Genomic DNA, 24,941 nt, shown 5'->3' with positions numbered 1-24,941 from the left:
TCCTTAGTTGGACTGACTTCTAGTCTCAGAAAGAGTCTGTTTCTTACAGTAAAGAAAAGCCTTGTTTCATCTACATTTGACGACAGGGAAGCAGAGAGTTGTGGCTTCAGCAAATTGCTTATGCCATACACTTAGCAATTTCCCCAACCACCAGTGGCTAATATGCATATTAAAGAGGGCAGTGCTAGCACAGTCCCTTGCTGACCTCCACATGTGAAGCACTCAGAATATTCATGAGATCTTAAATACGCACATTAAAAAAATCCTGCAAATCAGAAGTAATAGGTCTTTTTGTATGAAAATGACTTATAAATTAGAATTTTACAGATAAAAGTAACTCAGTGGACTGAATTAGTCATTTAACAGCAAAGATTCCCTTTGTGACAGGATCTATTAATAATTAATGGGCTTTGATGCCATTATGTACCTTTGCCTTCTCTTAAGGATGCACAGCTTATATAATGCTTCTTTATTCTTCAGTGCAGCTTTCAACAAAGGTCACTATGACTTCAGATAATTATGTGTATTAACCACAATCTCATATTTTACTTTCAGCCACTCTCATAAAACCACTAGCTTTGATATGAGTAGAGTTCCCCACTTGTTGCTGAGGGTATACAATATTTTGAAAAGGAGATGGATTTAAATCCTGTGCAGTTTTGCTGAGGTCAGGAAACAAAAAATAGCTTTAAACACTCAAAATCAATCTACAGCTATAACACTTACTTGAGAAGCCTTGCAAGGGTAGGAGAAAGTGGTGGAAGAGGCTACAGCCAACTGTGGTCAGCTCCAGTGTTTCTAGGTGCTGCAAGTACAGTTTATGTTGGCTGTTTAAAGTTTTCCGTTTTCTGCTGTCTGCTATAGTCTAGTTAGCATCTAACATGTTGGTAAACAACTACAGCAGTAAAAACTCTTTTAACATTGCTCATCTGAGTGACCAGGAATTCACATCTAGGCCTGTGTTGCTGTGTGGCTGTATAATTGTAACACACCAGTTGTCACTAGAAGTGAAAACTTTAAATCTTGTGTTTTAAATTGCAGAGAAAAAAAATGTTAAACATACTGGGTAAGAATTTCATAGAGTCATAGAATGGCTTGAGTTGGATGGGATTTTTAAAGGTCATCTAGTCCAACACCTCTGCAGTGAGCAGGGGCATCTTCAACTAGATCAGGTTGCTCAGAGTCTCATGCAACCTGACCTTGAATATTTCCAGGGATGGGGCTTCTACCACCTCTCTCGGCAGCCTGTTGTAGTGTTTTACCACCCTCATTGTAAAACATGTCATCCTTATATCTAGTCTAAATCTACCCTCTTTTAATTTAAAACTGTTACCCCTTGTCCTGTTGCCACAGGCCCTGCTATAAAAACTGTCCCCATCTTTCTTATAGGCCAAAAGTATAAGGGTCTGACCAAAAAAAAGACCTTTAGTCTTGGACCTTGTCTGATAGCGTGGCAGTCTTTCAGATCTATTCTTCCTCAGTGTAAGACAACAAAAATGGTGACTGGGCACAAGTGCACAAGGAAAAGCAGTATTGTGGCTGTATTGTGAGGTATTATATGTTTGGTATCTGATTGTTTGAAAAACTTTGGAATAAGGACTGGCTGGTTTCAAGTGATGGTGTCAACATCTCAGCACGGAACAGCCCTGATGGATTTCTATTCCATGGCATTGTTTAATTGAATTTTGAACCCATTCACAGCTCTGGCTTCCCAGTTTGTGTTAAAAGGAATAGGGAAGAAGCATTGGTTTCCTTTCTTTGCAGAGTCCTCAGGAGTGAAACACAATGAAAGGTATATACACAGGGAATCTCTAAACCGATTGAACATACACAAGTCCATGGGACCAGATGGGAAGCATGCAAAGGTGCTCGTGAAGTTGTTTGGTGTCGTTGTGAGGTCCCTTTCTGTAATCTGTGAGACATCATGGCAGCTGGAGTAGGTTCCTGACTACAGGAAAATCTGTCCTTTGAGATATTAAAAACTCTTGGGGGTTGCACTGAATGATCTGCAGAAATCCCTTCCTGCGTGTATAATTCTGTGATTCTATGTGCCTGTACAGAGGAGGGCATATGCGAGTCTGGCAGTTTTTTGAAATACTTTGTAATGTATATCTGGTTCATCACCTGGGTGAAAGAAATTCCACAGGTAGTGTACTGAGATTGGCTGAGTTTGGGTTAGTTCTACAACACACCAATGTTTTGGTTACTGCTGAGCAGTACTTGCACAGCACTAAGGCTGTACTTTTCCAGCATTTCCTCCCCCAAACAGTATACTGGCTGAGGGATGGGCAAGATCCTGGAGGGGGGGACATGACTGGGCCAGCTGATCCAAACTGACCAAAGGGGTATTCCATACCGTATGATGTCAGCTCAGATATATAAGCTAAGTGAAAGAAGGAAGTGTGTGGGACGTTTGTTGATAACTTCTGCCCTCTGGAGCAACCACTACGTATATTGAAGCTCAGCTTCCTGGGGAGTGGCCAGACACTGATGATAGGAAGTAGAGAGTAACATCTTTGGTTTTGCTTCCACATGTGGCCTTTGCTTTCAATTTTTTCCCCATTAAATTTCTTCTGTCTTGACCCATAGGCCTCTTGTTGTATTTTCCTTTTCCTCTGTCCACCTAAGTAGGATGTTTTGGTGGACATCTGGCCCTCAGCAGGCAAAACTGAAGTGTCTAATTGTAAATTATATGAACACTAATATTAAATGGAAAAGCTAAATAAGTCAATATGCAGTGTTAGATCTTTGTGCAGATACATTGTTGAACTATACCTTGCTCTTTATGAACTCAGCATGATTTGCAGATATTAAGTGAGTTTCAGAGTCATTTTTTTGGGGAAAGGAAGTGTCCTATTTACAGACACAGTTAAAGAGAAGCACCTCATGGCTGCATGAGTGAGCCAGGGCCACAGAAGTAGGAAGGTTAAGATAGATTAGTGAGAATTATAGAAGCACAAATTGGTAGGGATTGCAAGGGACCTCTGGAGTCATCTAGTCCAACTCCCCTGATAAAGTTAATTCACCCAGAGCAGGTTGCACAGGAACGCTTCTGGGTGGGTTTTGAGTATCTCCAGAGAAGGAGACTCCACAGATTCTCTGGGCAGTGAAGTTCTTCCTTATGCTCAGATGGAACTTCCTGTGCTCAATTTTGTGGCCACCACTCCTTGTTCTGTCACTGGGCACTATTGAATAGATTCTGGCCTGATCATCTTGACATTCACCCTTTGGATATTTGTAAGCATTGCTAAGATCTTCTCTCAGTCTTCTCTTCTTCAGGCTAAACAGATCCATGTCTCTCTGCTTTTCCCTCATGAAAGAGATGCTCTAATTGATGCCACAGCATACAGAGGAGAGGGCAAAATGATAAGGCAGAAGCTTGTTCTTATGTGCATCTGTGCTAAGTGCAAGCCATGATTTGGTCTTTTACTGTAGAGAAGAGTAAGAAGGCAGGGTAAGAGGTCTCTCTCTCCTCCCAGCCACCAGCTGCCAAGAAACATAATCAGCATATCTTGTATGCTGCTGCTATACCTGTCTGGTATGGAGGACGTTGTGCCTCCTACAGATGGGGGTGCCCTCCAAAGCTCCAGCTGACTCACTTAGGGTGGCTGCCAGTCTTGTATGCTAAGAGACTGGCCTTTTCTCCTGAGCTGGGCCTTTCAAAGGACTAGCCTTCTCCTGTTTTAAAAGACGACCCTCATTTCAGGTCTTGCACAGGAAAAGGGGAGGTTAGTTTAGTCAGTCAAATGATCAGACATTCACAGTGCAATGCTAAGCAATATAATTGTTGATTAAATGTTGATCTAAGTGCAAAATTCAGCCTCAAGAAATCCCTTTAACAAAAAATGACTACCGATCTCAGAAGAAATAAGGTTCTTCTTTTTGTCTTGTCTGAAGATTACAGTGAATTGAATGCTTTGAAAAAATAGATGGATTTGGCTTCATGTTTCAGATTGCTGCTTAAAACAAAATATTGTTTCACAATTCTGCTTTGTAATCTATACAAAAAGTTTCATGCAAGCAAGGCACTCTCCTCCCACCCTCCCAAATTTTTAATGGCTTTATAAATAGCAAATACTCAGAAAAATACTCATTGAGCTAGAAATGTGTGTTGCCAGCCCAGAAAGCCAGTTGTATCATGAGGTGCATCAAAAGATACATGGCCAGCAGGTCAAGGGAGGTAATTCTGTTCCTTTAGTCTGCTCTTGTGAGACTCCATGTGGAGTACTGTGTCCATATCTGGAGCCCCCAGCACAATAAGTGCATGGATACGTTGGAGAGGGTCCAGAGGAGGGCTACAAGTATCATCAGAGGGCTGGAGCACCTCTCCTATGAGGACAGGTTGAGCGAGTTGAATCTGTTTAGCCTGGAGACAGAAGGCTCTGGGAAGACTTTTTAGTGGTCTTCCAGTACCTGAAGGAGGCCTACAGGAAAGCTATAGAGGAACTATTTATAAGGGCATGTGTTGACAGAATGAGAAGCAATGGTTTCAAACTAGAGCAGGGTACATTTAGAATAGACATTGGGATGAATTTCTTTATGATGAGGATGGTGAGACCCTGGAATGGGTTGCTCAGAGAAGTTGTGGACACCTCATCCCTGGAAGTATTTAAGACTAGACTGGATGAGGCTTTGAGCAACCTGGTCTAGTGGGAGGTGTCCCTGCCCATAGCAGTGGAGTTGGAACTAGATGATCTTTAAGGTCCCTTCCAACTCAAGCCATTCTATAACTCTATGAAAAAAGAGCTACACCCAGGTGATGAGTGAACACTGTATGCAAGGCAGAGTTTTAACAGGTTTTTCTGTCAGATTCAGGATGTTTTAAGAAAGTATATTTACTGAAGCTCTCTGGACATCTCTGCTGGCTCAATAGCTCCTGGCTAGAGCAGAATCGCAGCTCCTCTCTAAGTATGGAGCTCCAGCTGTGGCTGGAGAGAGAAAGAGGCTCTCCTGCATCTCCAGACAATGATATGGGGAGGGTGACAGCGGACAGGGGTAAAATATTAAGTGTAAAAAATATATGGTCAGAGTCCTCCAGTTTTTATTCTGACATGCTGCTTGAAGGCTGAAGGATCTGGCTAGAGATATATGAGGAATGGGGGTAAGCCAGGGATGTGCCAGCGTGCTCACTCAAAACAACATTTGAGTGATTTGAACTAAGCTACCTTTGCTAAATATAATTTCATATAGTTTCCTTTATCAAAGTCACATTATGGCTTGAAGGCAAGGTTTGTATATTTAATGACAACAAGTTTACAGCCATTTATGTTTTATGTAGCTCCTTTTAAACCAAAATTGTTTTGTTTCTTTGCAGCATTTATACAGAAATAATCAAATAATTGCTGAAACTAGAAATGCATTGCCCAGGAGAACTGCAGTTAGGTTCCCTCCATGCTCAGCTTCTGGTATGTGGAGACTGACACATTCCATATGTCTAGGACAGGCTAAAATCTTGCTGTGTGGGAACAATACTTGTTGCTGGCTGTACACATAGCGTCTGGGATAAATCAGTCCTGTGCAATGAAGAATGGGTAGAAGTGACAGGGATCTGAGGCTGGGCTGAAGCACAATTTCTGTATTTTCGGTTGGCTGACTTCTTCCAGTCTCTTGTGGATTGTGACTGACCACTGACTCAGTGGTCACATTCTGGTCAGAAGTCAGAATATCCTCACTAAAAGGCGGAAATGATCACTTTGTGGAAGGAGTAGAGAAGTGATTTTGCATGGATCAAGTAGCAGTGATTTCCATAAGGCGTATTGAAATACATATGGAGGTGTCTCTTTTGGTTACAGCAGACTGTTCGAGAGAGGCCTACATACAAATGGAGCAGATGACTAGAAGTATAGATCATAGAATCACCTGGTTGGAAAAGACCTTAAGGTCAATAAGTCCACCTATAACCTAACGTCTCCCTATACACAACTGCTGGGTCATGTACCTAAGCACCTCATACAAGTATCTTTTAAACACCTCCAGGGATGGTGACTTCACTACTTCCCCAGGCAGCCTGTTTCAGTGCCTGATAAAAATAGTCTCAAGTGAGTCCAAAAAAAAAAAAAAACCCAAAACCCAGAAGTTGAGATTTATAGTAAGAAAAGTGAAAATAGAGTAAATAACATTTTTTTTGTTTTCTGCAAATATAACAAAAGTCTTTTCATCCATTATCATTCCAAGAGATCAATTAATTGTGACAGGAAATAAGGAGAATTAGCTTCCCAGCTTTAGGTATAGCCACAATTATACATCTTTTTGGATGAGGCTTTATGTATTTCAAGCATGATATTAGTGTTCTTTCAATTAAAAAAAAAATCCTTAAGAGATTTTTTTTTCCCCATAGCCATGGGGAATGGATGCCTCAAGTCATGGAAATACACAACTGTTACTGATCGGTGTGCTGATGCTACTCATGCAACTGCAGTCCCATGTCATCATAGAAACAGTCATGTAGGCACAGTCAAGGGAATAATGAGCTTTAGTGAAAGGGTGGGAAATATGGTTTGGGACAGGGAAGGAGGGGACAGCTTAAACCAATTTTAGCAAGCCGGAAAGATTTCAGGGATTATTTCAATTTGTTGTTATGATGTCATAGAAATATTAAGGCTTGCATCCATACATGTTGCAGCTGAAAGGATCTCAGAAACACTTTCTATTTCAGTCTCTTGTTCCTTAGCAGGGAATTGCTATTTTTATAAGTGATGCAATGAAGAAGTCTAACTGCTGCTTCTATTTACTTCATAAAATGCTCACAGTTATTACGTTATAATTTTAAGTTCGAAAAATGTGCTTTGTACATGCCAAAGTTTATGACAGGAAGTAGAAGTTCAAGTAAAGAATCACTGGTAAGTTTGTTTGAAGAAAGGTTGCTCTTATCTGAAGAAAAATGATGACAGAGCAGAACACATGGGAAAGGATTTCTCTCATGTGTATATATTAACTCTTAAGTTACTGATTTCACATTTATTTGCAGCCAAATTTATATTATTGAAGGGTTTTTCAGGCAACCATAAACATTACTGAAGGATTAGAAAATAACAGAAGAGTTGGTAAGGATTCCTGGATCTTAGGACAAATTCTTTATATGGAGAAATTCCACAAACTATGGGTAAGGAAGTACTTCAGGAGCCCGTCCACTACTCTACCTTCAAATTCTATTAACTTAGTTTTTTGTAATGGCTGGAATGTTTATTCCAACTTCTACAGCAGAAGACTTATTTTGAGGTACATAGTGTCAGACCTATTAATGGTGAACTCTGAGACCAAATTAGAGCAAACTTTTTGCATCTCGAAATAATTTTTTATGAATTGGTTAAAGCAAGGTATTGAAATGTATTCATACTGACCATAAATTCCCTTTGAAATTACATGGTGAAAGTAAGGGAAATTGAATTTTATATATGGAGGCAACTGACACATACTAAAGAGAAGAGTGCCTTTTTAATTTTCAATTTATGTGGTTGCTCTTTAGTTATTTTTCAGACGTATGCTTACCTAAGTAATTATTTTGATGTTTTTCTTTAGTTTTGTTTTGGTTTGCTTTTATTTCTGAGATATTTCTTATTTTTCCCTAGAAAATTCCATATATTCTCTTAATCAAGAATTTACAGTGTTCAGTATTTTACAGGACAGAGCTCTATTGGATCTCTACAGTTCATTACTGATAGTGCAATGAAGTGTTCTGTTTATTTTAGACCTCACATCACACTTGTCTCCAAAGTATCTCAGCAGCAAAATGTCTGAACTTATCTCCCTGTGAAAAGCAAGATTGTTTCCTCTTATGCATGTTCTAGCGCCTTATCCAGGGTAGCTTGTGATGTGTCAAGATATGGAATTTCCACTGCTTCACTTAGGAGACTGTTTTGCCCTAGCAGATCTCCCTGGCAAGTAGTTTAAGCCTGTGATACAGGTTGACTATCTCAAGCTGATAGTTTGAATTGTTTCTTCACTATTAGAAAGCTTTCTGGAAGCCTGCATGCACTTGGAATGCAAAAATTCATTTATTTGGAAGAAATAAAAGCATCTTAAGCAGCATCTTCTGCTGAATGCCCCAGCAACATTGCTAGGTCACGAGAGTATGGAAATTCAATGAGTGGTGACTCATGTGCCTCTGAGCCCCCATTCTGTCAGCAGTTTCCATTCTTCTGCTTAGCTGATGTAAACAACAATGAATCTGTGCTGATTTACAAAAGCGGAATTTGGCAGTGTTTTTCTCATCCTAGATTTAATATTAATTTTTGTTTGTTTTCTTACCCTTGTGTTGCATCTTTTGTCTGTTGTGGCTAAAGTAAAACCTAAGATGGAGCTACCCAACAATAATTTCCAGGCAGGACAGCTTCTGGCTAAGTTATTCTGAGGTACAGAAGTGCAAGAAACGTAAACACTGAGGATTTGGGAATCAAAGCTTGCTTCCCACATACTGGATCCAAGAGCACAGCTGCACACCAAGGAAACAAATAAATGAGTAGCATCTCCCACATGTTGTTAGCCAAAGAAAGGAAATATGGGCAGCTGAGGACCAGAGACATAGGAAGCTCTGAATTCCCTCCCTGCCTGCTGCAGGTAGCTCTGGAGCAGCACCCTTGTCTTTCCCAGTGGGAAGTGAAAAGTAGAAACTACTGTTTTCTAGGCTGGCCTGTGATTCTGGACATACAGAAATCAAAACAGAAAACTAGTAAGCATGCTGCTTTGTTCCAATGATTGCATGTTTGAACATATTCAAACAATAGTATCACTGCCCTGGCATCGTTGCTAAGAAGAGATCAGAGAGGATTACAAAGTATTTCCACATAATAATAGCTAATCAGCTGGGCAGACTCAGACTGCCCTGATCAGTAGAAAAGGTAATGGGATTACTATTAAAAAAAAAAAAGAGCAGCCTACTCACAGGGCCTGCAAAAGCAGATGTCAGGCTTTGGGAGTATATGATAGTAATACTCTCATAAACCATTTTTTAGAGATTTTACCAGCTCTTTCCCTGTAAAACTTGTAGAATGTAAGAATCAAACTTTGGATGTTCTTGGGAACCAATAATGTATGCTCATAGTTAAATAAATCCAGCAATGAAAAAGAACTGTACAGCAAAGTGGTCTCAGGCTTTGCTCTTAATGCTTGAGCAAAGCAGGAGCTACACATGTTAAATATTTGATATTGATCACCCGGAGTCAATCTGATGAAAGTAATCTGAGTGGTCATTCCCAGTGCTGGCTAGATTGACTGTCACTTGGCAGTGCTGCTGGCAGATGAGGATATTATTGATTGTAGTTCACACTGTTTATACATTTCTGTGTAACAGTTAATTTTATCACAGTGGGAAAGACTGTCTTGCCACATGTGGGACAGTCAGAATGAATGGCTTCATAGAATTTTTAATTACTTTCCTTTGCAGTATCATAAATTAATAAATGCAGGAGCAGTTTTCCTACTGTCAGAAGACATACCCAGTGTTGTTTGAAGAAGATGACTACAAAAAAAGCTGATTAAAATGAATACTTCTGTGAAGATTTGATTCACAATAGTGTACACATTTTTTTTCTCCTTGTCTGTCAAAAGGGAATGAAATCTCTTTAGTGGTGCACTGCATGGGGTATTCCCTTTGTTAACTAAATGCATTGTAACTCCTGTGAGATGCATTCCTGCACCCTCATGCAAGTTAAAGCATGTTGATGCTTTTAACTATGCTACCAAGACACTCTAAGCTGGCAGTGTTGCTATTGGCAATTAGTTTAACAAGGCTTAATGTGTTAATTGTCAGTGTGGAAACACTGTCCTATTTTTTGGTGCCTCTATGCTCCTGCTATCTCTTACCACTACTATTGCAACTGAACACCTTATGATCTTCATTGTTTTCAGGTTCAAAATATTCCAGCAAAGTGCCACCAAAATACCTGACAGAGAAGTGAGGTGCAAGCTCAGAGCAACTAAAATCCATGTCTTTATTAGTACTCTGGAGCCTTCTTGTCCTGGTGAATCGCTAGAGTGCCTCCTGTCCTACTTCTGGCTTAAATCAACTGGCACTCTCCCAGTCTCTGGGGATGTCTTGGGAGCATTAAGGGGCTGGGGTCATTTCCCATAGGCTGTTTGGATGTTATGGAGCTGAGATAATTTCCCGTAGGCAGTCTAGGTGTGAGCGAGCTCTTCTGAAAGCCAAGAGCATTCAGATGTTTGAACATGATCAGCTGTAGGCCAGTTGCTCTCAGTGCCATAGTACAGCTCATGACGTATTTAACTCTCCAGTACAGACATGGTGTCCTGTCAGATTCCCACACAAGGATTTAAGTAAAAGAGTGCTTGGGTAAGTAAAAGCTACTTACAATGTCCAACTACTGTCATAAACTGGGAGATAACTACTGACATCTGCGACAATGACAAGTGCCATAATGGAGTCAATAGAAAATAAAAGGGATGTAATATTACTAATATAAAGTCGTCTAGGTTACAAAGCCTTGTTACCAGACTTCTTGCCCTGAGGAAACAGAAATGCATGACATTGTACTTACCGAGTTACCTACAGACAGTGCAGGCCATGGCAGCACGAATGAATGACAGGCACTCTCTCTCTGTCTCTGTTTATGAATATGAGTCCAGCAGAGAAGAGTGAAGACAAATACCTTCTAAAGCAAATAAGAAGCCATGAGGCTTAGGTTGCTGTGATTTACTATGTTTCCTCCAGAAGAAAGAGACATTCGGAAGCTTCAGCGAAGTATCATTGAGACTGCTAAGCTCTCTGGAGGGGGTTTGCAGTAGGGGCTCGGCTTGTGTTCATAAAAATGATTAAGTTAAATGGAAGATATCAGCAATATAGTATAAACCTTTTGCAACTAAGATGCAGTAAAGGATTTTAGTTCTACTGTGCTGACTTAGTTATGAAGTCCAATATTATTTGCAGGATTTAGTCCTCATAAACTCCCTACTCTTGGTACAAAAGTTCGTTAATGATGGATAGCATTAAAACTGTTTTGCAGCTGATCCACATAAACAAAATGTAAACAAATTACAACTAGCCAGATCTTATTTTCTCAGATGTATTCTGGTGCTTTTTAATTTCAGAGAAAATTGAGCTGAACATGGAAATTACTAAGCTGTTTTTTTATCTGAGATCTGTCAAACTGATTATTTGGACAAAATAAAGTACATGCACGTTTCTAAGGTTCTGAACTTTCTTTTTTTTTTCTTAGTCATAGTTACACTTGCATGAAATTTCTTTCCATGATGATAAACACAATAAATTTCAAAATTATTTAAAACAGATGGGAGCAGAGCACTGGTAATTAATTAAGATAAATGTACTCAAATTAGACAATGCTTTTGTGATAAATTCTTAGGATTTGGTCCTGTTTTCTTAGTAATAGTAACATCAATACTGATGAAAATACACTAATTCAACAAAATCTCTCCAATAAAGGAAATTATTTACATGCTCCAAGATGTAGCTCCTTCTCCTCCCACAAAACCTCAAACTCTCAGCAAACATTTGCCTTCTTCAAAATGATGCTCCATAGCTCTTACACATAGCCTTTTCCTTGCTTTGTTGTGACTACATCACCTACTGTCTTCTAATTCTCAGTGCTCACTTACATGATGTAGCTTGATGGACTTGAGGCATCAGTGCTTATCCTGCAGCTACATACACATTGTTTGGCTGCTCTGAGACAAAAGTGTAACTGGCATATAGATACATACTGAATATATGTGGTATATATACAGGTATTTCTCACTACCAGTAATCTCTGATGCTATGGGAGCTAAAGAAGTGGGGTTTTAGGTAAAACCATGCTTCATTTACACAGGGCAAGCAATAGCCAGTCTTCACTCATACAGGAACTAGCTGGATCTGAGCTCCTACATTATAAATATAGTTAATGGCAAGATGTAAGCTGTACTGAGACAGACAATAGGGGGCTGATAGACTTCCTGTCTTCTTTCTGATGTGGTCCAGTAACTGATGATGAGGGGAGGGTATAAGCATGAGCAAAGTGTAATGAATGCTCCTTAGCTATGCTTTTCATCAGCAGTGGGCTAAAGTCCACCTGGCACATTCTACCTCTTCCTAGCTCACAACAGATTTCCTTCCCTGAATCTGCAAAGCTAGTTTTAAAGATCTGTACATTTTTAGCTTTATACCATCCTGCAGTGGCCGAAAGTCCCATAGTTTAATTACATGCTGCATAAAAAAAAAAAGAACCAAACTGATAAGTTTTAAAGAAACAATAGCTTCTGTACTACTTCATTCCCTCTTCAGTACTCTATGCCAGTCCTGACTCCTAAGACTTCTGTCATAGTCTTCTGCCTCATTTCCAGGCTGAGAGTTCACATGAAATTTGACTCCCCCTCATAGAGCAGCCCTTCTATACCCTTACATGTTACTGTCTTCTGCCAGCCTTTCACATGCCACTTCATCATTTTCCAGTGGAATGGCCTAGAATTATATGGAGCTTCCAAAGTGCAGTGGTGTCATGGATTCATGCTATTGAGCATGGAGGACATACAGATTTTTATAGGTGGAGATCAGTTTTCAGATGTAGATTTACCTGAAGGCATGTCTGCAACCCCTTTCTTTTTACTTGTTATGCATCCCTCTGCTGTAGCACCTCCTGTTTTGGCATTTTCTTTATTACATCAAATAATACGGAAAGCCTGAATCTGGCCCCAGTAGAATTAATCTGATAATTTATGTAGGCATTTCCTAAAAGAGAGCAAGTTGTTTCTGCTGCTCACCTTTCTGGTAAAATAGCATGACCTCAGCAGAGATGGCAATTCACCCCTTTCAAAATGGTGGATTTCCCCCCTGCCCTATGCTCTTAAAAACAAAGCCAAACCAAGAGATTGTGAAAGGCAACTAAGGGAACAGAAATATAGGCTACCTGAGAAGAGAAACATTTTCCTGATTTAATGAAGTCTGTTCTGAGAAGAAGCTGTCTGTGCAAGGATGCTGCATTGTGAGGTCATCCCATCCACCACAGTCACAGGTAATGCCCTTGTACAATGCCTTTCATATGCCTCCTGTTTTTTTCCTAAAACTTGTCAGAATTGGAATCCTAAGCTATTTTTTTCCATATCACATCAGCTGACATTGTTAGCATGTTCTGTTTCCATGAAATCTCTTACAGAGGTTGTAATTTCTCACAAATTCATCACTTTTTGAAGAAGATTTTTGTGTGTTTTCTTTTTTCTCTCCATCCTGGGAATGATATTTGAAGTAGGTGAACAAGAAGTAATAAACACTGAAAACAAAAGGGAGAAAGAAATATGCCATTGCAGAGCACATTATTTCATTCATTCTCTAAGAAAGTGCTCTAATGCAATTGTGTGATTTTAATTGTATTTACTGATTTTTCCTGATACATGTTTCATTATTCTAAAGGCTTTCATAATATAAACACAGCATTCTGTGACAGGAATAAAGAGGTGAAATATGTGATGGAAAATACAAAAGCTGCCAAAGGTACTGTACAAATCACTCCTTTCTGTATTGTGATTTACAAAGCAAGCATATCAGGTGCTTTACTACACATGCTGAGCACTTTCATTCAGTACTGTGATGTGTGTAAGTTAATATGCTATTCTGCTCTACTAATTTGATGTTATTTCAGAAGCAGATTTTACTCTCAGTTAATTAATATAAGTGACTATGAATAGCACTTTTTTTCCCCCTGCACTGGAGATGTCACTGAAAATAGATGTCTCTGCGGGTTGAGGGGAAAATAGTAAGTGCTTGAAAAAACAGACTAAAGGTAAAAATGCAGCTAGGAGCTAAATCTCTCTGTAGGGTGTTTCTGGGGCATCTACCATTCTTACTTGGAGCTTTGAAGTTCTTAGCGATTTCCAGCTCTCAGTGTAAGTAGCATAAAGCTATTAACATATGCTCTGATAAGAGGGACAAAACAATTCCAGCAGTGAAACAACACAGCATGCCTTCTGGAGTGCAGAATAAGTGCTACCTTCACACATTGGATTCATCAGGACACAGTGAGGTATCTAATGGCAACACATTCCTGCTCTTTGTCTCTCTTATGTGCATGTTCTCATACACAAATACCTAGAAAAGATTCCTCAAAGTTTCCATTGATCAGTCAATGCTTGTGAGCATGAGTCACAGCTCTCTGTGGTATTTTTAGGGGCCAACTTGCTGTAGTTTTCTCCATAGGGCACTATAGATCAGTTACTGGTATTTTATTTTGATTTGGATTTTTATTTAAATTTACATCTGTGACATTACATGAACAGAACAACTTATTAAAAAAAAAAAAAAAAAGATTACATGAGAAGGAATGGGAGAATAACAGATCCAAAGAGAAAAAACCATACCCCCTTCCCCCATACCATTTACTTCTTTTCCTCATCCCTGTTACTAGTCCAGACTGTGACAAGACTTCTGCCAGTCTTCCTCTGCTGCAGATATTCCTCAGTCTTTCAGTCAACACCTTTCTGTAGCCTTTCAATTCCTTTTCTTTGGCTTTGGCTGTCGTGTATGTTTTCAGGGCTAAAAGATGCACTCCTTTGGGTGTCCTCCTTCTCACACGCTAGGGGAGTTTATATGCCCTTTGTTTGGAAACTGGAATGACTGTAGTTGCACTGCAATGTTCCAGGTGCTCTCCATCTTCAGAGGGATGACCTTGCTATGGCTGTTCTCCTATTCTTAAGTCAGGTACCACTGTGGACTCCAGAGAGATAAATACCAGTGGCAGTAGCGAGTATTGTATCTGATGAATACAGCTCTGCCAGGAAGAGCTGCAAAGCCTCCGTATAAGGCACAATAAGCCTGATTAAACTTGCTCTGGCCACAAGTGCGGAGAGTAGCTCTGCTCTTCCACTGTAATGTGCTGCTACAGCAGTGTTTACAGAAAGTATATACTGATGTAACATATTGGTCTTTATGTACCAACAACACTTTGTACTTTGCTTCATGTAATTTTGTTCGGGGTAAACATAAGGTATATCCCGTTCTAGCTGGCAGGGAATTGTAAATTGCAAATAAGCAGAAATCTCCGAAACCTGATTGTCTTGGGTCGTGACTCAGGCCCTGCTGGTATGGTTCAGCCCCCTCTTTTCTAGAATGGGAAAATGTTTTCTTTGTATGCAGTGTACACAGCTATGTATACTGGACTTCATGCAGAACAGTTTAACCAGACATCTAATCTCGCCTGGAGGGAAGAGTGTTTTCCACAGTGTGTGTATTCATTCTTTTATTCACTTAGCTCTGTGTTTCTGCACTACTGGGTAGAAATAAATCTTTATATTGTATTCTTTGACTAATATTAAAAATGCTGTCACTTGCATTTATCATATTCCTTATTATTCTATAAATGTAAGGAATTTCAAAACCAGACATGCCACTTGCAGCAATTTGGGTAAGTATGAGCAAACATCACTGAACATGCACTACCTTGTTAAAGATTATTTTTGTATTTATATTTTGGGGTTGTTTGATTGGTTGGAGTTTTGTTTTGTTTTAATTATTTCTTTTCCTTTTTATGTTATATATATATTTACATATATATTAATTTGAGTAGTCATAATTACAAACAAGAAGATAGCACTAATATTTCTTACATATGATGCCTGGTGTGACCCCTTATATTCATCCACCCCACATAAATACATGTATGTCAGTAATGCTAACAAAAATCCTTGAAGTGTAGATGTTCAGCCTAGTGGTGGACTAAGCAAGCAAGAGAAGTTGTTAATGTTCTCTTTTTCAGAGTCAGTACTTCTGGAGCTGGTCTGATGGCTCAGAATTTGTGGGTAGGTTGATCAGCTTCACAACATGCAGAGATTCCCCGCGATGTGAAAAACATAACTTTCCCTTCTGCCTATGAATTCACACTGCAATCTCTGTCACCAAACTTTCTCAGCATTTATGAAGCTGGATTAAGGTTTGAGGCTTGTTTCTGTTTCAGACTTTGGAGGTTTTCATCCTTTCTTTTGAACTCTGCTGACCCCATCAGTTCAAAGTGGACACTTTGAACATGAAAGCTTTAAAATTCTAATTAAACTGGCTGGCAAAGGAATGTGAAAAATCTCATCAAGACTGTGGGATAGAGATTGATAAAACTTGGATTTAGCTTGTAATTTAAAAGGCAGGTTATGGTAGGATTAAAAACTGAATTAAATTCTTGCTCCCTCAGAGCTTGTGTTTTCACCTACTTTAGTTGTAAAGACCAAGATAACTAAACAGTAGAAAGGAAGCATGGTGTAACCCTTATTCAGGTGAACAAAAACCCTTCCCTGCTTTTCTTACTTGCTTAGCATCATACTGTGGCTTTCTCACAATTAGTTGACCATTCTAGAGACGAGGCAGGACCACTTCTTTCATGACTCTCTTTTCTCATGGAGGCAGACTTTTAACAATCCTTCTCACCCAAACAGAGAATTGCTTTGTTGCACACCATGGCTCAAGGAAGACCAACCTTACTTCATGCCATTGACTAGCTCAGTGATATTGTTAAACCTTAGCCATATTAAATTACAGGTTAAAATCATACATGCCTTAGTTCCATCTCACTTGTCCCTGGGAGAGAATGGCGGATGGAAGGGCACACTTGCTCACTCCTATCCTGCTCCAAGGTACCCCCTTTTGAGAGATGGAGAGAAACAGGCAGAGGCACCTTCTCTCTTGTCTTCCAGATTGCAGCCATGTATTTCTGGTGGACAGCAGGTTGTGGGCCACTTCCATTCTGAGAGGTAACTCTCAAACTAGTGTTTTTGTTTATTTTGTTCGGCAACCTCAGTGAGCAGAGCTAGGTATGTAAGTAAAAGCTTTCTGGTGCAAGACCAGCATCTGCAAAACACTCTTCAATATTCCTCCTAATGTGACCCATATTAAAATGAAAATTACCTCTGATTTCTTGACTGTCCTTATTTACCACAGCCCCTAAATCTGCTTACTTTAGACTAAAAATGCAACCCTCAGCATCTATTTTGATGAAATCTTGATACATTGTGATTCATTCAAGATCTTCCAGAAGGCATCAGGGTGTTCAACACCCTAGGAACCAAGTCCAGATCATCAGGTTGTACAAACTGGAATTGGTGAACAATTTTATTGCATCAGTGAATTTGCATCTGATCTGTGGTAACTACGTGCTACTAAACAGTATTTCCTGGTGGGTTTTTTTTTGTGTGATTTTATTTTCATTGTGGTTTTTGTTTGTTTGGCTTTTGTTTGTGGGGTTTTGTTTTATTTTGTTTTGTTTTATTTTGTTTTGTTTTGTTTTTTCTTTCCTAGAGAGGACTTGGACAAGAAAAAGTTGAATTTTGCTGGACTGTAATTTTTGGATCCTGAATTAAGGTAGCTGTTGATTCCCCATGGGATACCCCGGGTGACTGGCACTTTTGGTCTGTGGAATAGTTTGAAACACTGTGTCAGTGTTTGGTTTTGACACTGTGATCTTTAATCTTTAGTTTTACAGCATGATAATGCTAAAGGCACAGAATTTGCCTCTGCTGACTAAGAGTACTAGAGACCGATCACTGAAGTCTTATGTACTGCAAATTGCTCTAGCCCTTCATCTGATGCCACACATTACACTCTCTCAAAAAAGTTTGCCTTTGTCTTCCTTGCTGTTTTTGCAGGTGGCTTGAGACATTCCAGAAAACTGCATTTTCAGTCACTTCTTTCCACAGATCTGCATTCCACTCCAGCTCTGACTCATATGCCACAGGAGATTGGCAAATCTGAAACTGCATGGTGAAGTCTTCATGATTAAATCATACAGAGTGGGCAAGCAAAGTGCAAGAGGCATGACTGGGGCTGTTGAGACAGCCCAGGACTGTAGGAGCCAAAGAGAGGGATTAATAAACAACAAGGAATCTGAGACTGTAACCATGAAGGTACTCCTCTGGGAGAAGGGAGGGGCTGTGGTCCTGCCTCTGCTCCTGATATTCTTGATGACACTTAATTAGGAAATGCATAAACAGTGCCAGGAACAGTCTCTTGTTTATTCCCTCACTGCCTGTACCACTTGTATTGCTGAGTATCCAGGCTTAGATTGGATGGATGGATGGAAAATAACCATTCGTTTGCCTTGCCTCCATGGGAGCGGAGGGTTTAAGGGGAAGGAGGATAATACTGGGAAAAGGATGAAATATGTTCCAGTCCCAGTTTAAAAATGCTGGATCTTAACCTGGGCCTGGCTCAGGTGAGAAGGGCAACTCGGAGCACCTCTAAGTGAGGTAGGGAGGACTCACCACTGAACCACAGAGGTCATAAGTGAGGAATGTCTCTGGAGGCTTAGTGGAGTTCCTGGGGTGAGCCCCAATTTACTTGCTTACCTGTCCTATACTACACATCAAACTCCTATTTCCCTGATGATGAGGTTCACACCTGGATTTCCTTTCCCTGAGTGAAGGCCACTGTCACTATGAGTGGGCATTTTTCAAATACAAGGTCAGGCAAGGCATGCACTGACATTTGGATGCACGGAAGGCCCACTCCATGCAGCTGGATAGTGAAGCTGAATGAGGCTGCCTGAGCAATGGAGCTGTACATCTGCCAAGGCAAACTATGTGCCTTCACAAGGTGTAGGAAGTCAGCCTAGAAAAGAGTGGGTTTAAAGAGGACAGAGGAGTTTCTGCCTTTGTCCTCCTGCATTTTCATACTGGTTTTTTCCCTAAGAGAAGGCACCCAACAAAACGACAGACGGCCAGTGGCGTAAGCAACTGAAAGCCCAATTTTCCCTAGTCAGAAAGGAGATGGTTCCTTCTCCCAGGAAAATGTCTGGCTTTGTTTTTCTGTATTACTTTGATGTTAACAACCAGAAAGCAAAGGCTAGTATGAAACTAGTACCGCTTAGATGCTGGGCTGCTGGAAAGTGCAGGCATTAGTGTGCCTAAGGGCTTCAGCCTAAATCTTTCCCCTAGGACATGTGAATGGGCACCTCATATATTTCAAAGTGCTTCAAAGTAAGTTGCACTCTCAACTGCTATGACTACCTAACACATTTAGGAGCTTTAAAAAAAACCATTCTGTTAAACAATTTAAGTACTTTGACTTTCTGGTTGCTAATCTAAAATGTTTATTGTACAGGTATTATAGCAGAGTTAAAAAATCTCTCTTTTTTTGTCCAGGTTTCCACTTGTGCACATGAGTGTGTGTGTGTGTGTGTGTGTGTGTGTGTGTGTGTGTGTGTGTTCAGCTTCTGGTGAAAACTCCATCTGAACTGACTCAAATTATCTGCTGTCTGAAACACAGCCTTATTTTATTTTCAGAAACGGTGGTAATCTTTTATCAGTACACTTCCAGTCTGTGACAGGAAAAGGCACAGATTAATCAGATTTACATCCTATGTTGTTCTCCATGAACATCATATTATTATCATCTTCAAATACTATATTTTGTTCAAAAATTATGTTTTCTTTTTTTCCACTTGTACTTCAGTAAAAAATGTTTGTAGGTAAAAATCTCAATCTCATCAGCAATAGCAATCTCTCTAAAGTTTCATACTAGTGCTCATTGCAAAAATGCAATATTTATCATCACATTCTTTCTGCAGTATTGACAAAACATAGCTGATACAGTTGCCCATGGATCTCAAGGTCTTTGAGTGTTTATGAACACCCAGAAGAGATTTTGTATTAAAGCCTTTTTTAACTTTTTTTATGTGATGATTTTGCAGGCTGGAAATGCAGGAGTTAACTAGCTTAGATTTTGCAGGAAGTCTAATAAGTGATCTGACTTAAAATAAACAAAAGTCCAAGTTACACAGTTTTCTTTTTATTAGCTGACCTTGCAAGCTAATAAATTCATCCTGTGTTTTTCTGCTACTGCCAATTTGCAGCATACAGGAAACTAATCTTGTACAATAACTACCTTCCTGTACTTGGTTCTTAAATGGAGCCAAATGGATTGGTGGCGGAAGAGCTCCCCAGCAGTTCCTGTGAAACAGTGCTGAGCACAGCAAGACCTGACAGAGGCTGCTTGCTATTATTGACTTTGACAATGTAATTATGTTCTCATTTACCTCCCTAGCACTTAAGGGAAAAAAAAAACCAACCCAACAAAACTCAAAACAAACAAAAATGCAAACAGCAAATAAATCCTTTCCCAGTACAATGACTACAACAATTTTATTGTCAAATTAGATGTGAGATATGTATTTGTAACATGCTAAATGTATAGTAATAGCTCTGATTTTTGAGAGGGTAAATTATGCTATCAGTGGCCATTAGAGGTCTTTCACATGTATCTGGCTGCTGCAGCAACACAAAGGCTCATACTCAGTAGTGAGTTAATAAAGGATCTCTATTCAGATTAGAAACTTGTGTGTGCTCTTTGTCATTAAAGACAGACTACCATTAGCATAATGTACTGCAGAATACTGCAAATGAATCTAGAATCACTCTTTTAGAGTATGAGTTCACTCTTTCAAGTCTAGAGATGTCCATGGGTGCTTTGCATATATACGACTGGTTTCAACTTGTATGTACTGGTATCAGTTGCAAGAGCTGCCAAAGACTTTGCTGTTGGAAGGCAAATGCATGAGCAGATACTCAATGTGCTGTAGAATTGTGGACACACGAAAGTAGAGGGCATGTGCATGTACAAAACTCATATTCTCACTTTGCCCCATGTAGGGATAAGACCTTTCAAAGGGAGGTCCCTGATTCAGTCAAGTGAAGTAACTATTCGGTCAATATGGAAATTCATGTAGAACAGCTTTAATATATCTAGATTTGTCACAAATTGTTTTTTATAACTAGCATCCCTCTCTCCAACCCTCATGATCCCACCAAAATGAAGAAAAGGTACAAAAGGTATTTGAAGAAAAGGTACACTGACAAAAGGTATTTGAATGACAACTTTTGAAAAAGATGTTTGATTTTATAGCTTCCTCCCTCTAGTTCTTGATTATGCCTGACTCCAGCTTCATTTGCCCTCTCAGAAAAGGTTAAACACTAAGTATGGTTCACATATTGCTCTCCAGAGAAAAAAGATCATGATATCTTCTGAGCTGAGGCTGTCATTATTGTAAAGCATTTATGAGAAATCACACAAGCTACTCCACTAAAATGGATACATTTCTCTGCCACAATATTTGGTTGGGCTTTGCACCAGCTGCAGTTGTGAATACAGCTGGCTGGATAGGAAGCAGCAGAAAATAGAAACTAGTTTATATATACTGGGTCTTCTTTTAATTTCTGACTACTTTTAATTAAAAAAAAATAGAAAAAGGTAACTGGAAGCTAAACTCAGCTCCTGGAGATCAGTGTTCTCTTTCAAATAAAAAGAAAATGTGTTTCATACATGCAGATCTTGAGTAAAGATTTCTGGATGTGTTAGGTAAAACAGCTAATTGGAGAGAAATGAGCAATATGGATACAGGTCTTGTCAATTAGTGACTTAATAGATATTTGCTGTTGTGTGTAATGGTATATAACCTTAGAAGCTCTCCACTGCAACTGGCTTGTGTGACTCTGGAAATGAGACAGTTAATAATGGTTGGGAAGGTGGTCTGGAGATAAACCTGAAACATACACCATTAATTTAATTCAAATATGGGAATATTTGCTGTTAAGTAATGGTATCTACTACATGTTGCTGGCTTAATCTTCACCCTTTAACCTTCATCATCAAGTGTCTTTAAGCTCACAGAGCAAGTGTCTTAAACGCACGTACTTTGCTTTGCAATTAGGATGGCCTGAATCCACACTCAGACGCTAATGGCACCATAACTCAATCCCCACACATCCTGGTTCATCCACATATCGTGTCTATCCTGACTGAGACAAGGGCTCTGTAGAGGATGAAATGTGATCCTGTAATTGCAAGATTTTGTAAAAATCAGCCTGTACAAACAATGCTACTTCTGGTCTCTCTCTGTCTTTGAGTTGACTTTGCAGCTTAATATTCTTTAAAAGGTGTACTTTTTTTGTTGTTTAACTTAAAACTAAGCAAATAAAAAACCCACAGGAAAGAGCAGCCCTTTCCCACAGATTTCTGATCAGACATATTGATAGGAGCTTCTGATCTGGGATTTACTAAGCAGGGTTCAGACTCCTGGCTCCCCAGGTTTCTGTTGTACCATGTAATGAAAAAAACAGTGGCAACTGTAAGTCTATAATGGTTGTTTACACAGCTGATTAGACTAGCATGCAATAGAAGAATGAAATTTGCCACATTCTGGAGAGATGTCCTCTGTGCTTGGTTTATAGGTCTGAAAAAGGGTATGCTCCAGGCAATCCTTCCTGTGCAAACAGTATGTCTTCACTTGTGTTCTCCTCCTACCCAGTGGCCATTCAGCACAGCTCCTGTTCACCTCAAGATTTTTTCTCTTCAAATCAGACTCCCATCTTTTGGCCCATCTTTTGTCACCTGCTTCCACTCTTTCTCCCTGCCTCTCCCTGCATCTCTGTTTCCCACCCCCAGTTCGCATCTCTAGGTACAGGTCTTCTCCTGTTCTGAGACTCTCACTTGGTCCATCCCTTTCATCTGGCATAATTTTCCTCTCCACTTGGAGGCTGCAGAAGAAGGAAGCAATGGGAGTTCACTCTCCATACCACAGACTGCCTCTTGCAGCTGAGAGCAGGAGCCCTCCATGCAGGTAAAAGCCTAGTAGTGAGGCTGAAGTTTACATTGCTCTGCAAAAAAATGCAAAATCAGTTTGACCATGTGGAGCATTTGTGATGATAAACTCGGTGAAAATGGACTCTTCAGTCTATCCAAAGCTGCTGAACTCCATCTCTATCCTTATCAACTGTATACAGTCCTCATAAGATCAAAGTGTCCCCAATTCTTTTTATGACACTTGGGGATAGCAAAAGACAGCATAACAACCCAAAAATGCATTTCAAGCCTTCACTCTGAAGTGCATGAAAAAGACTAGAGATTGGCAGTAAAAGGACTTCAAAATTATTTTTCTAAATAGAGAAAAATGTGTATTTCTATGGTATTATTTTTGGAAACTGTCAAAGCCTTGGGAAAAATGTGCCCCAATACTTTCATGGGGCAAGTGTATAAAGTATGTCTGAAAAATCGAACCCATAACACTGTATATCTGAATGGCTCATTTTGTAATACTGAAAACATTATATTGAAATGGGTATTTAGGCAACATGATTTTATTCAGTTTCTGTCTATAGTATTTATAGAACACAGTTATGGACCGGTACATTCACACATGGCTGCAGGAGCTATATCATCACATCTGTCAGATTTATTGTACATATGCTCAAGATGTAATCTATTTAGCTTTCCCTGAACCTCTAAGACACACATGTTTACTTGTTTTTGTACAGTCCCATCTTTATAGTTCACTGCACTTTCCCTCTATACTTTTCACATCCTGCAATATCTTGTTTAATCTGAATTGACAAGAACAGAACGCTGTGTTCTAAGTGGAACCCTACCAGGGAAATGTATTATTCTCATCATTATCACTGTCTTAGACACAGTGAAAGCCTGCAGTGAATGCTATTCTAGGGGCTTATTTAACTTCTTAGAGTCAGAAACAGAGAGACGCTCCCTCCCCTGTCAGTCAAACCAAATGGTGTCTCTCTGACTCATCTGAAGCCACATCTGGGTGCATGAGTTTCTAATTCTTTATTTTCAAAGGAATAATAATTCAATTGTCTGTTAGTTTGAGTCAATCTTATTATCTCCGATGAACAGCTTTGCAGTGCTATAGGTAGATTTCTTCTAGTATTTCTGAAATTTTTAAGCAAACATGTGTCTGCTTTGACTAAAAATGTGACCTAAGTCCTAATTAATTGAATAATTTACATGGACCCTGAAACTCTAACATTTACCACCAGTATGGATATTCATTATGCCGAGTAGCATCTGATTTGGTTATACCCATCAAAGGCAAATAATTCCATGAACTGCTTATTTTACTGTGTTAAGATCATATGAAAACTACTTTTACTTCTGAAAGGCCCCCAGACACAGGGAACTGTATAGAAAACAGTCAAAAAGCTGTTCATAACAATGAGACAAGAATAACTAAGGGGTCCTGAGTCTAACTATCTCTGATATTTAGCTAGATATCTTGAACTAAAACTTTTATTATTTTGGTATTTTGTTTTAGCACTGGTGCAAAAAGAGCATGAAATGCTGCCATTCCAATTCAGTTGCATTTTATCTTCCTGTGGCTGACTTCTACATGGTTCAGCAAAATGCAGATAATCTGGCCTCTGTACATTTTGCATTGACCCTGATTTGCAGGTACTGTAGCAGAAGGACAGACACGTTTCTTCTTCCATGCGTAGTTAAAAACAAGTCTTCGTTTGAATGCTGAAGGCTGATTCTCTCACTTCCAGACTTCTGAGACCTACTGTGAACTTAGCAAGTCATCTGTGGGGGGGAAGTGATTTGTCATAACACATGAGGATAAGCCCCATCTGTGCTCCCTGAAGCCATCAGTTTGGAGTTCCAAGTTAGTACATTTTTGCTTCCCTACTCTGGGAGTTGTCCGAGGTATTGGATAAATAAGATTCGTGAGGCTGCACATTTCTAAGGTTCTCCCTTTGATCTGCAGCTACATTTATTAAGTTTTCATTTCAGATGCTTCCTGTCCTGTTCTCTGTGACTCTAATGTCCTCTTTCCCTGAAGCAGCATGGATTTTCTGTATCTCACAAATGAAGGCTTAGAAACATTGTTCAAGTATCTGAAGATCTGTTCCTTTCTAGTTCAGATCACTATTATCAGAGATAAAATTTTGGCCTGCTCAGTGGTACAACTTCCATTTCAGGATAATTTTCTTGATGTATGCTGCCTTCTTACTTGGGTCTTTTGTTCTCTTAGATGTCTGCAGGAAAGGTCACAGAAGTATTTTTTGAAGTTTGGTTTATTTTCAGATGGGATATATAAAACCTAATCTAGTTATTACAGTACCTGACTATTTGGTGCCATGAAGGTAAAATCCTGGTCACTCAAGAGAATGGATTGTAATACATAACAGGTGATTAAATCCTGGGCAGAAACTGTGGAATAACTTTGGAATAGGTG

Source organism: Indicator indicator, chromosome 1 (genome assembly GCF_027791375.1).
Source record: "Indicator indicator isolate 239-I01 chromosome 1, UM_Iind_1.1, whole genome shotgun sequence".
Lineage (NCBI taxonomy): Eukaryota > Metazoa > Chordata > Aves > Piciformes > Indicatoridae > Indicator > Indicator indicator.
This window is presented reverse-complemented; position numbering follows the sequence as displayed.